Source organism: Asparagus officinalis, chromosome 5, assembly GCF_001876935.1.
Source record: "Asparagus officinalis chromosome 5, Aspof.V1, whole genome shotgun sequence".
NCBI lineage: Eukaryota > Viridiplantae > Streptophyta > Magnoliopsida > Asparagales > Asparagaceae > Asparagus > Asparagus officinalis.
The window spans coordinates 101290239-101301367 of NC_033798.1; the positions used below are offsets into that span (position 1 = coordinate 101290239).

The following is an 11129-nucleotide window of genomic DNA, read 5'->3' on the forward strand; positions in this document are numbered from 1 at the left end:
CTCTGAGTCACCGTCATCTGTCTTGTGCAAGTCCTTGTACATCACCTTCTCGTTGAATGTCACATCTCTGCACCTGATCACCTTCTTGTTTTCGTTGTCCCAAATGCGGTAGCCGAACTCGTCTTCACCATACCCGATGAATGTGCATTTCTTGGACTTGGGATCAGGCTCATTCCTGCCTTGATCACTTATATGCACATAAGCTACACAACCGAAAACTTTGAGATGTGAGAGGGTTACCTCCTTTCCGCACCATACCTCTTCTGGTATTCTGTGCTCCAATGGAACCGATGGACCTCGGTTGATCAAGTAAGCTGCTGTGTTGACTGCTTCTGCCCAGAACTGCTTCGGTAGACCTGACTGCATCCGAATGCTTCTGGCTCTCTCTGTCAACGTTCTATTCATGCGCTCAGCCACACCATTGTGCTGAGGCGTGCCGGGCACGGTCCTCTCCATTCTGATACCGTGCTCATAGCAGAACTTCTTGAATCTGGTGTCTTCATACTCACCACCATTGTCTGTTCTGAGTTTCTTTACCCTCAAACCGGTCTCATTCTCGACCATGGCTTTCCATCTTCTGAAAGCCTCAAACACTTCTGACTTTTTCTTCAGAAAGTAGACCCATACTTTCCGAGAGTGATCATCAATAAAAGTCACGAAGTAGTGTTTCCCACCAATCGACGCGGTGGTTGTTGGTCCCCAAACATCCGAGTGAACAAGCTCTAGCTTCTGCTTCCTGGGGGGTCTGCTACTTGCCTGAAAGCTAACTCTCTTCTGCTTTCCAAGTATGCATTCTTCACACACATCAATCTCTACTGATTGTAAACCTGGGAGTTTTCTCTTTGTGTGCATAACCTTCATCCCCTTTTCACTCATATGACCGAGTCTCTGGTGCCACAGCTTTGAAGTCTCATTGCCTGCCGCAACTGAGATCGAACAACGTGCACCTGCTGTCATATACAGGGTACCAGTCTTCCTACCTCTGGCAATCGTCATTGCGCCCTTCGAAATCCTCCAGTCATCTCCATGGAAAGTCATCGTGTAGCCTTCACTAGCCAGCTGGCTTACTGAGATTAAGTTCCTCTTCAGGTCGGGAATATACCTGACATCCTTCAGCTCCCATACTGACCCATTCAGCTTAATCTTCACTACACCTTTGCCAATAATGGCACATGCTTGATCGTCACCAAGATATACATTTCCAAGGTTTCCGGGGATATACTTCTCGAGGAATTCTTTCTGAGAAGTAGCATGGAATGATGCTCCCGAGTCCAACACCCAAGACTCCTCCTTGCTCTCCAAAGAGCATATCAGCGCATCATCTCCTCCTGAGGTGGAGGCAACGTTCACATCTGCATTTGCCTCCCACTCCTCCCGTGCACTCCTGCACTGATTCTTGTAGTGCCCGGTTTTCCCGCACTTCCAACACTCGATAGCCTTCGAACTGTTGGGATTTCTGGATTTGGATCTCCTATCATCTGATCCATTTCCTCTGGTTGAACTTTTACCTCTTGACTCTGTATGCAATACTGAAGAGGTTGTAGCTTCACCCGACTCTCTCCGTCGGATCTCCTCACTGAGAACCAGATCACGAACGTCGTCAAACTTCAACTTATTGCTTCCCGATGAGCTACTCACAGCTGTGACCGTAGCGTTCCAACTCTCTGGTAGGGAAGACAAAAGGATCAACGCTCGAACTTCCTCATCAAACTCAATATCAACTGAACTCAATTGGGTCGTGACTGTATTGAGTTCATTGAGATCCACCCCACCCCCCCAAAAAAAAAGAAAAAGAAAAAAAAAGAAATTCAATAGACTAATTTTCAGATAACCCCCTTAAACTTTTAAAAATGTCACTCAGCCCACCCCACCCCCCCAAAAAAAAAGAAAAAGAAAAAAAAAGAAATTCAATAGACTAATTTTCAGATAACCCCCTTAAACTTTTAAAAATGTCACTCAGCCCCCGTTAAGTTTGAGGTGTCTCAGAAAAAACCCCCAAACGTTTTCAACTTTTTAAACTGACCCTATAACGATGTTAGGTAAAATGGTAAGATAACCAAAATACCCATTTTTAAGTTAACACTGTAATTATTAATTTAATTAATCCCGGTATTTTGGTTAAACGTGACCAAGGGTTTGTGACAATTATCTTTAAAATTATTAAAAATGACAGTCCAGGTGGTAGTTAGGGGGGTTAGCCGACAAAAACATAAAGTTTAGGGGTTTTCTCTGAAGAACAGCCTTTTTTGTAAAATTACCAATAATCTTATGTGCAAACTGCAAGCCTACAAATGTTACCTTATGGCAGTAGCCACAAAAGAGAGGTAGTTCTTAAGGAACTCTGCTTTTTTGGGCATGTTTGGTTCAATAGAGGTTAGGAATAGGATTAGGAATCCTATTTTATTTATGGATTCCAACCTAATCCATAAAAAATTTATAGACAAGTTTTAATTTTATGGAATCCTATTTTTGTTGCATTCTATGTTTGTTTCACACAAAGAAAAAAGGAATCTCACTTTTATAGAAACCCTCCAATTCCTAATACCATGTTTGGTTCAGAATGAATTTTTTTTAGGGATCATCACTGTAGCAATGGCTAGCTCACTGATCAACACAAAATCACTGTAGCAACGACTAGTTCCCCCAACTTCAGAATTCAAAGGAAAAACACTATATTATAATGATGAATTGCCTCGCCTAGCAAGGAGCTACACAAGCTCCAAACAACACAGCAACAAACACAAGAGCAAGGACCTACACCAGCTCCAAAATGCCAGCTCAAAAATCCAAACTCAAGGAGCTACACAAGCTCAAAACAAAACAGCATATAACCCAAATCCAAGGAGCTACACAAGCTCCAAATAACAACCACAAATCCAAAGGCTAGGAGCTACACAAGCTCCAAACAAAACAAAAACAAACCCAGGAGCAAGGAGCTACACTAGCTCCAAAATGTCAGCCACAAATCAAAGTCAATGAGTTACACATGCTCAAAACAAAACAACAACCAACCTGAAGAGCTTGAGGAGCTACACACGCTCCAAATAACAGTCACAAACCCAAAGGCAAGGAGCTACACAAGCTCCAAACCAAACAACAACAAACCCAAGAGCAAGAAGCTACACCAGCTCCAAAATGTCAGCTCAAAAATCCAACGTCAATGAGCTACAGGTGATCAAAACAAACTCCGAAGAGATTGAGGAGCTACACAAGCTCCAAATAACAGTCACAAACCCAAACTCAAGGAGCTACACAAGCTCCAAACCAAACAGCAACAAACCAATGCGAATGAGGAGCTACACAAGCTCCAAATAACAGCCACAAGCACAAGAGCAAGGAGCTACACAAGCTCCAAACCAAACAGCAACAAAGAGCAATGAGCTACACAAGCTCCAAACCAATGCCTAATATATATTGTAAGCATAGCCATATTAATATTAAAGAAATATGAAACAATATATGATATGCATGCATTTACCAAGGAATATATGAAACGACGATATTTCTCAAACAACATTAAAAAAAAGCAAGCATTAAAAAAACAAATTCACCCTTGGTCTTGCTCGAATTTAAGAATTGGAGAGAATGATGGAGTTGGGGTTCTAACAGTCTCCCTTTCAACTGTTAATTTTCCTTCTTTGGTGGTAAGCTTGAAGAGCTCATCTTCAGCAGCATCAACACAAACTCCATTGATGTCGTAGATCTCGCCCTTGGGAGAGAGAGGAAGGAGAGTATGGATCACAGGGTCAGACTTGACGAGGGATACAAATTTAGTGTAGAGAAGCTCGACCTTGTCGACCTCCTCACTGACAAAGAGGGAGAATACATCATCGGCAATAGCCTGCAACAATTCAGCTAGGTTCAAAAATCAAAATATTGACATGAATTTCACAAATCTACAGCATCTATGATTTTACAATCTAGAGTGTGTATAGTCACAAGTTCTAACATGGAACCTCATAGATGTCAAACAAACTTTTTTACTACACATTGTCGTGTCTGAGATCTAAATTGAAGCACACAGAAAAACTCATCAATTTCAACATGGATGAGTGTAATCAAACAACAAGACATGAACAATTTACAACACTGCTAGACAATAAAAATAGGACAAAACGCGACACAGGTTGAAGAATTATTCTTCTAAAGGCGGGAGAGATCTTCATATATTTAATCCAGTACGCTAACAATCAATGACCTTTCTTTCTGTATGTGATAAATTGCATAAGTTATCGACCTCATCCTTTCATAAAAATTGGCATTTCTAAACAATTGCCAAGTTCACAACTTCTGATCACAAAATATAATTAAAATCACATCTTGATCGTTGATCTATGAAACATTAGCAAGGTTGAGCTCTAAATTATCAATTATAAGCACAGAAGTATAAAAAATAAAGGATTGTAAAGCAAAGTTTACGTTTCTTCGACAATCAATTTATGAGAATTTGCAAGGTTAATAATTAAGTAGCGTTCAACGATGATTCACTAAAGACCACATCTCAATAATCTAGGACTACTAACAAGATTAATCTCCAAAATCATGAATTACATCCACTGAAGTATCATAAACAAATGCTAACCTGCGCCTCTTTCGTCGTGGGCAGTGCCCCGCCCTCGAGAAACCGATCAATCGGGATATACGGCCGTCGCAGTCGGCGGAACTTGGCGGCGGAGACGAGCTTCATGGCCTTGGTGATCTTCTGGGGAGCGTACCAGATATAGGGTTTCGAGTACCAGCCTCGACCACGCAAAGAAACCCAAAGGGCGGCCGGAGAAGAGAAGCGAAGAAGAGGCGCGAAGAATAGAGAGCTGAGGCGGAAGAAGAACAGCGGGGAAACCACGGCAGATCTGGCCCAATTCCTCTCAAAAACCAGATCTGGCGAAGAAGATTAAGAATCGGAATAAGAAAGAGAGCGTTGTCAGCTTTTTGGCCCAATTCCTCTCAAACAGATAGGATTTGGGATTCCATAAATATCCACTGCTTTGAGCGCTTTACGGATTAGTAATTCTGTAAATTTTTTTTGAACCAAACTCAAGAATAGGATTCATTTGGAATCCTTTAATTACGAAAATGCCACTGTCAGATTCAAATACCATTCCTATTCCATAAAATGTGTGAAACAAACAGATATTTGGATACAAAAGATCTTGCGTTACACAATTTGTCATGAAACAATCATGTCAATACAATCAGAAGGAAACATTATGGAAAAGAATATATGTTTTCTTTCTTTCCTTTTTTTTTCCTATTTTGCCCTTTCTATCTTTTAGATTAAGCGGTTCGTAAGTGGGAAAGCCCACGTGAAAGAGAAGAGTGAACAGGTGGCGAGAACGAACGTCAGCGGATCAGAAGAACGGCTTTGGGTGCCGTTCTTACTCTGGAAACTAGTGGGCCCCACCGTTTTAACTGAGGCATGGAAGGGGCACCAACAGTCAAGTCTCAAGATGAAGCCACTGTCTTTATTTCTGGGTTTACTTTTTGTAGGTCAGCAGGAGTAGCAGAAACCTCAATTATTGAGCAGAATTATCAAGGCCTGGGTCCATTTAAGCCCATTTTGAGCGTGTAAACTGATTACGTTCTCCCTTCCTTCTTTATGCTTATAAGCCATTTTCTTTCATCCTCACGCTTAGCTTAGTTTGGTAACATATGACTCAAACTCTTACATTAGAAGTCCATGGCTCCTAGCTTTTTGCATGTGCGTAAAGTACCTTGACCTTGCAAATTATTACCAAAAACCATAAACTACGAACTAAGGGTGTAATTAGAAATCTGTTTTTAATACAAAGTTTTGTAAATTGATAACGCACCCCCCAAAAAAAAATAATCATCATCATCATCGATCCTTCAATCTAGTCCGTTGTCTTCAAGTAGATATATGCGTTGATGTCAATCTTTAGTACTGCCAATAGTAAAAATGATGCAACCTTTGTCTCAATGAGTACTCGAAGTAGCATGTCATGTATATTAACTAGAAAAATAAATGAAGAATATACATGAAGATGAAAACGATGATCATGATACTCCAATTAAGTGACGTAGATTTTCTTATATTTTTTTAATAACTCAATTTGGAATTGAATTTAAGACCATTGGAGTCATTAAAACCTCTAAATTGTCCGGATTATCCGCAGTGGGTCACAATTACATGCCTCAAATATAATAAAATAATATAGCAGGATAGTGTTAAAAGGTTTGTTCATCTAAAAAAATTTTAGGCGACTTAGGTTAATAAGTTCTCAAACACTGCACGGAGTTATTAAAATTAGCTCATGGAATACTTAAAAATAAGTGCAAAGAATCTACTAATTTGATAAATATATTTCTGGTTTCTTCATCACTATTTTTGCAGTGGAGATTATTGAAATTCTCCAAAATCATTGAGTATTGAAATTCTCCAAAATCATACTTATTTCTAAAATGAATTTGGATCCTCTTCACCATTAAAAAAATAGTGAAGAGAACGCTACATTAATGATAATCATTAATTTGTTAACATGTGGTTGTAATTCACTCCAATCTAGCATTCATCATTCTCCTAGAATTCACACTAATCTCCTAATTTACACTCAAGTGAAAATCACAACCACCCATTAAACAGTTTAATGGTCATGATATAGTAAAGATATCTCTACTACTTTTTATAGTAGAAACAATCTGAATACAATTTTGAAGGCTTACCCATAAATCTATTAACTTTTTTTTATCAGAATGATCTACATTGGACTTTTCTTTGTAAGTTATCATACGCTGAACAAGTCACATGTTCTGGACAAATTCGTCGTAATATACATCTTTTACACTACCTTCCACGACTCTTCTATTTTCAAGAATAGCTCATCCTTATCCAAGCCGTTAACTTCTGTAACAATTACAGTACTTCATGATATTTTTTCACAGTTATATTTTTATGTAATTTATGGTAATGTCAACAGTTCCCAATCAACACTGTAGCTATACTATAGCAACCTAATTTTTATAGTGTACATCTACCACAATATCACCTATAAATAGCCCCCCAAAGTCTTCGGTGGAAATCATCCTGGAAGCAAGAAAAAGAAAGAAAGAGAGAGAGAGAAATAAAGAGGGAGAAAAGAAAAAAAAATAGTGAGTGGTTGTAATAGAGTATAACAGTGTAGTAGTTTGTAGTAAAGAGAGCAATTGCATTGAAGAGAGTATATATAGTAGGTTGTACTACTAGAGAAATAATTATTAAATATATTTTTAGTATCCACCACCATTCTCAACTCAACAATTGGTATCAGAGCAGGCAGTAAACGACTGGTTCTCTCCTACACTGATCCTATTGGCATTATTGAAGGCCAAAGTTCGTGTTCAATCCGGGATTGTGAAGTTGGTTAGCCAAGGATTAGACTTGCGTGGAGATACTAAAGCATTACCGTGTCACCATGTCAGATATGATAAGTACTACTGCTACACTTAAGAAGCTCAATGGAAATAATTACAACTACTGGGAGACTTGTATGAAGTCATATTTGTAAGGACGAGATCTCCGGGAGGTCAACGGGGGTGCCAAAACTACAACACCTCGGGAAGCTGGAGAAGCACTAAGGAAGTGGAACATCAAAGATGACAAGGCTATGTATATGCTAAAGATAACATTAGAAGAAGACCTTGTAGACTATATGCGAGATGCTAGAACAAAGAAGGAGGCATGGGATATGCTCACCATACTCTTCTTGAAGAAGAACGACGCTCGACTTCAGCTCCTTAAGAATCAACTAATGACCTTGCAATAGAAGGATATGACAATCAGTCAGTATTTTAAGCAAATAAAATCACTATGTCCAGATATTGCTCAACTAGATCTAGATTTTAAACTGTTTGATGCAAAGATGCGAAGAATAATCATCACACTTTAAGACTAGAGTATTATGGGCTCGTTGCTGCTACACACGAATGGTTGACTCAACCAACATTATTAGAGTTGCACAATTTGCTCGCTACACACGAAACAATAGACAAAAAAATGATCGGCGTTTTAATCAAAAGTAAAGTTAAAGCACTCTTCAGCAACAAGGAGAGAGGCAAACCAAGAGGCACGAGGAAAAAAGAGTATGAAAATGTTGGCTCAAGCACGCAATCAGGACGGTCATACACTGGCAGAACACAATAGAGTGAGGAGCAAGGTGATCATCGAGTAAGGTGAACTAATGGTAGTTGCTATAACTGTGGAAAGAAAGGACACTTCACCAGAGATTGTCGCTACAAGAGAAGACCTGCAGAGGGCAATGCTGCAAAATTTTACAAATGTCAAGATGATTAAAAAGAATGGGATGTCCAACCATCCATGTCCATCATTGAAGATGTATCGGTAGATAAAGAAAAGATCGTTGACATGGCACTAACCTCGATTGTGGAGGAATCTGAATCCGCACTTACGGTGGTTTCAGACCAGTAATAAATTAGCTACAGTAAAGATTGCATCGTCGATTCTGGCTGTTCCAATCACATAACGAAAGATAAGGTGAAGCTTGTTAACATGAAGGAGTATAAAGGCGGCTAAGAAGTTATGATAGAGAATTATAATTCAAGATTGCCTATCATGCATATCGGAAAGAGTATTTATGCCGTGCTATAACCCGAATTGGATACAACTACAATATGTATACCATGTTGGTAGAATCAGCAAACACAAATAAATGTCGAAAGAATGAGACGCCTGATCTGTGGCATACTCAGCTTGGCCATGTGAGCTATCACAAGCTCAAGACTATGACGGAAAAGTCAATGTTGAAGAGCCTTCCGCACTTAAAGATTCGAGGATGGACTGTGTGTGGAGATTGTCGGTATAGCAAGGCACATCAATTACTATACTAGGAGTTACCATTCAGAGCAAATGAACCTTTGGAGCTCGTGCACTAAGATGTATTTGGCTGAGTGAAGCAAGAATTGATAAGTGGCATGCGGTACATGATCACTTTCATCGATGATTACTCAATATATGTATGGGTTTATTTCCCAAAGGAAAATTTTGATGCACTCTCCAAATTCAAAAAAAAATCGAGAAGAAGTTGAAGGGGAGCTTAACAAGAAGATTCATTGCTAACGCACAGACAATAGGAGAGAGTACACATCAAAGGAGTTTTATGACTACCTAAAGTAGCACAAGATTCGTCGACAGGTAATGTGCCCAAATACTCCGCAATAAAATAGGGTTACTGAAAGAAAGAATCATCATCTTGCAAAGATATGCCAAAGCATGCTTCATACCAAGAACGTGCTAGGACGTTTTTGGGCTGAGTGTATGAAAATTGCAGCGCACGTGATCAATCGGTTACCACAACTAAAATTGGAGTTCATGTCATGATTTCAGACGTTGTAAAATATCAACCTTGAAAGCACCCTAATGCCACTAAGAAAGAACCCTAGATGGGGGTTAATAGGGTTTATGCTAATCTAATCCGATTTAATACCAATTAAAAACTTTACTAACAAATATATCCTAGCACAAGGGATATGAACAATATATGTGTAAGGATAATAAACCAAGGGCAATATGAACACAAACAAGATAGTGAGAATATAAACAATAAGCAATAGACAAAGACGATATGAACACAAAAATAAGTGTGCCAATGTAATCACAAACAAACAATATGATCACGGAGTTCGGTCCCCACGATCTACGTCTCCGCTCCTCACCTCGAGGAGATCTCCACTATCACAACCGGGTTTTCTACGCTCATCCGAATAACATTTACACCTCACACTCGGTTTTCTAGCTCATCGAAAACTTTACAATCTCTCACAATATAGCTACACTAACTACCACCTTAAGTGTTGGTCTCTAGTCCGTGTCTCCCTTAAATGTTAGGAATTACAACCTCTCTAGGTATTACCACCTACCCCACTCCTTTTAGGACGATCCCGTCTCTCACCACACACTCCTCTTGGTGTACTAGTGTAATACAAAGTGAACCTCACAATAATAGCTCTCAATAAAAATAAATTGTTCTCTACAATGGATGAGAACATAATATAAGCTCACACTCTAAGTCACAAACCCACAACCCAAATTATACTACGAATGTAAATACAATAAGCTCAATGGTTGTGTGTGAACAAATAGATTCAATAAAAACAATTCAACTCAATATGAAATCTAGCTTACGAAATTAAGATCAAACATATAAAATGCTAGAATTAAGTTTAAGAAAAACTTCTCTATAGGTTAAGAGAGAGATGGAGAAGAGTTGGATGCTCAAACACAATTGATGATCTTCCTCAAGCTCTTGTGAACATTGCTTTACAAATAAAACTCTTAAACACTCTTTTAAACAAACACAAAACATCCTTAAACTTATTTTAAACAATTCTCTTAACTTCATGAAACTGAGGATACGTGGGGGTATATATAGGAACCACAAAGGCAAGAGAAAACAAGGCAAAAAGATCAAAAATCCAAATCTGTAAAAGGCTAAAAAACTAGCCGTTACAGCATCAGTCGATTGATAAGCTGACCGTTAGAGGCATTTTGATAATACACATATTAATACACATGTTAATACACATGTAAAACTTTGGGAAATAATTATAGACATGATAATACACATGTTTTGTAGACATGATAATACACATGTTATAAAAACTGGTTTTCAAAAAGAACATCCCAAATGTAAAAACTCTTCATTTTACAATAAATGTCCAAAACATGAAAACTTGATAGGCATGAAATTTGATGTTTTGACATAAACCAAAATTTGAAACTATGTAAAATGATTTTATAGACTTGATAAAAAGTATAAATTATAGTTGTTAAGTCTATAAACCAAAAACACAATATTTTTCCAAATACAATAAAATATGAAACATATAAAAGTGTATATGAAGATATATATTGTTTCATATCTATATAGCTAAACCAAAACATATATGTATATATATAACTATATATATACAAAACCAAAACGTGTATGTGTGTATATAATTAAGCTTAAAGTACTAACACACATAATATAAAAACCTAAACTAAATTACCTAAGCTTGATCTTGATCTTCAATAAGCTCTACTTGGTACACTTTGCGGATGAAGCTTGAACTTGGATCTTCAACATGAATTACATTGCTTCACTCTACTATTCACCAACCTTCATTGGATATGATCG

The 11129-nt window shown here is 38.3% G+C and overlaps 1 long non-coding RNA gene across 1 annotated transcript; it reads right to left on the bottom strand.

Annotated features, from left to right (window-relative positions):
* On the bottom strand, positions 3451 to 4632 carry LOC109843173. The gene is made up of 2 exons (XR_002247556.1): positions 4583 to 4632; positions 3451 to 3841 (listed from the first exon to the last, which is right to left on the bottom strand). It is a non-coding gene; the product is annotated as an uncharacterized LOC109843173 (long non-coding RNA).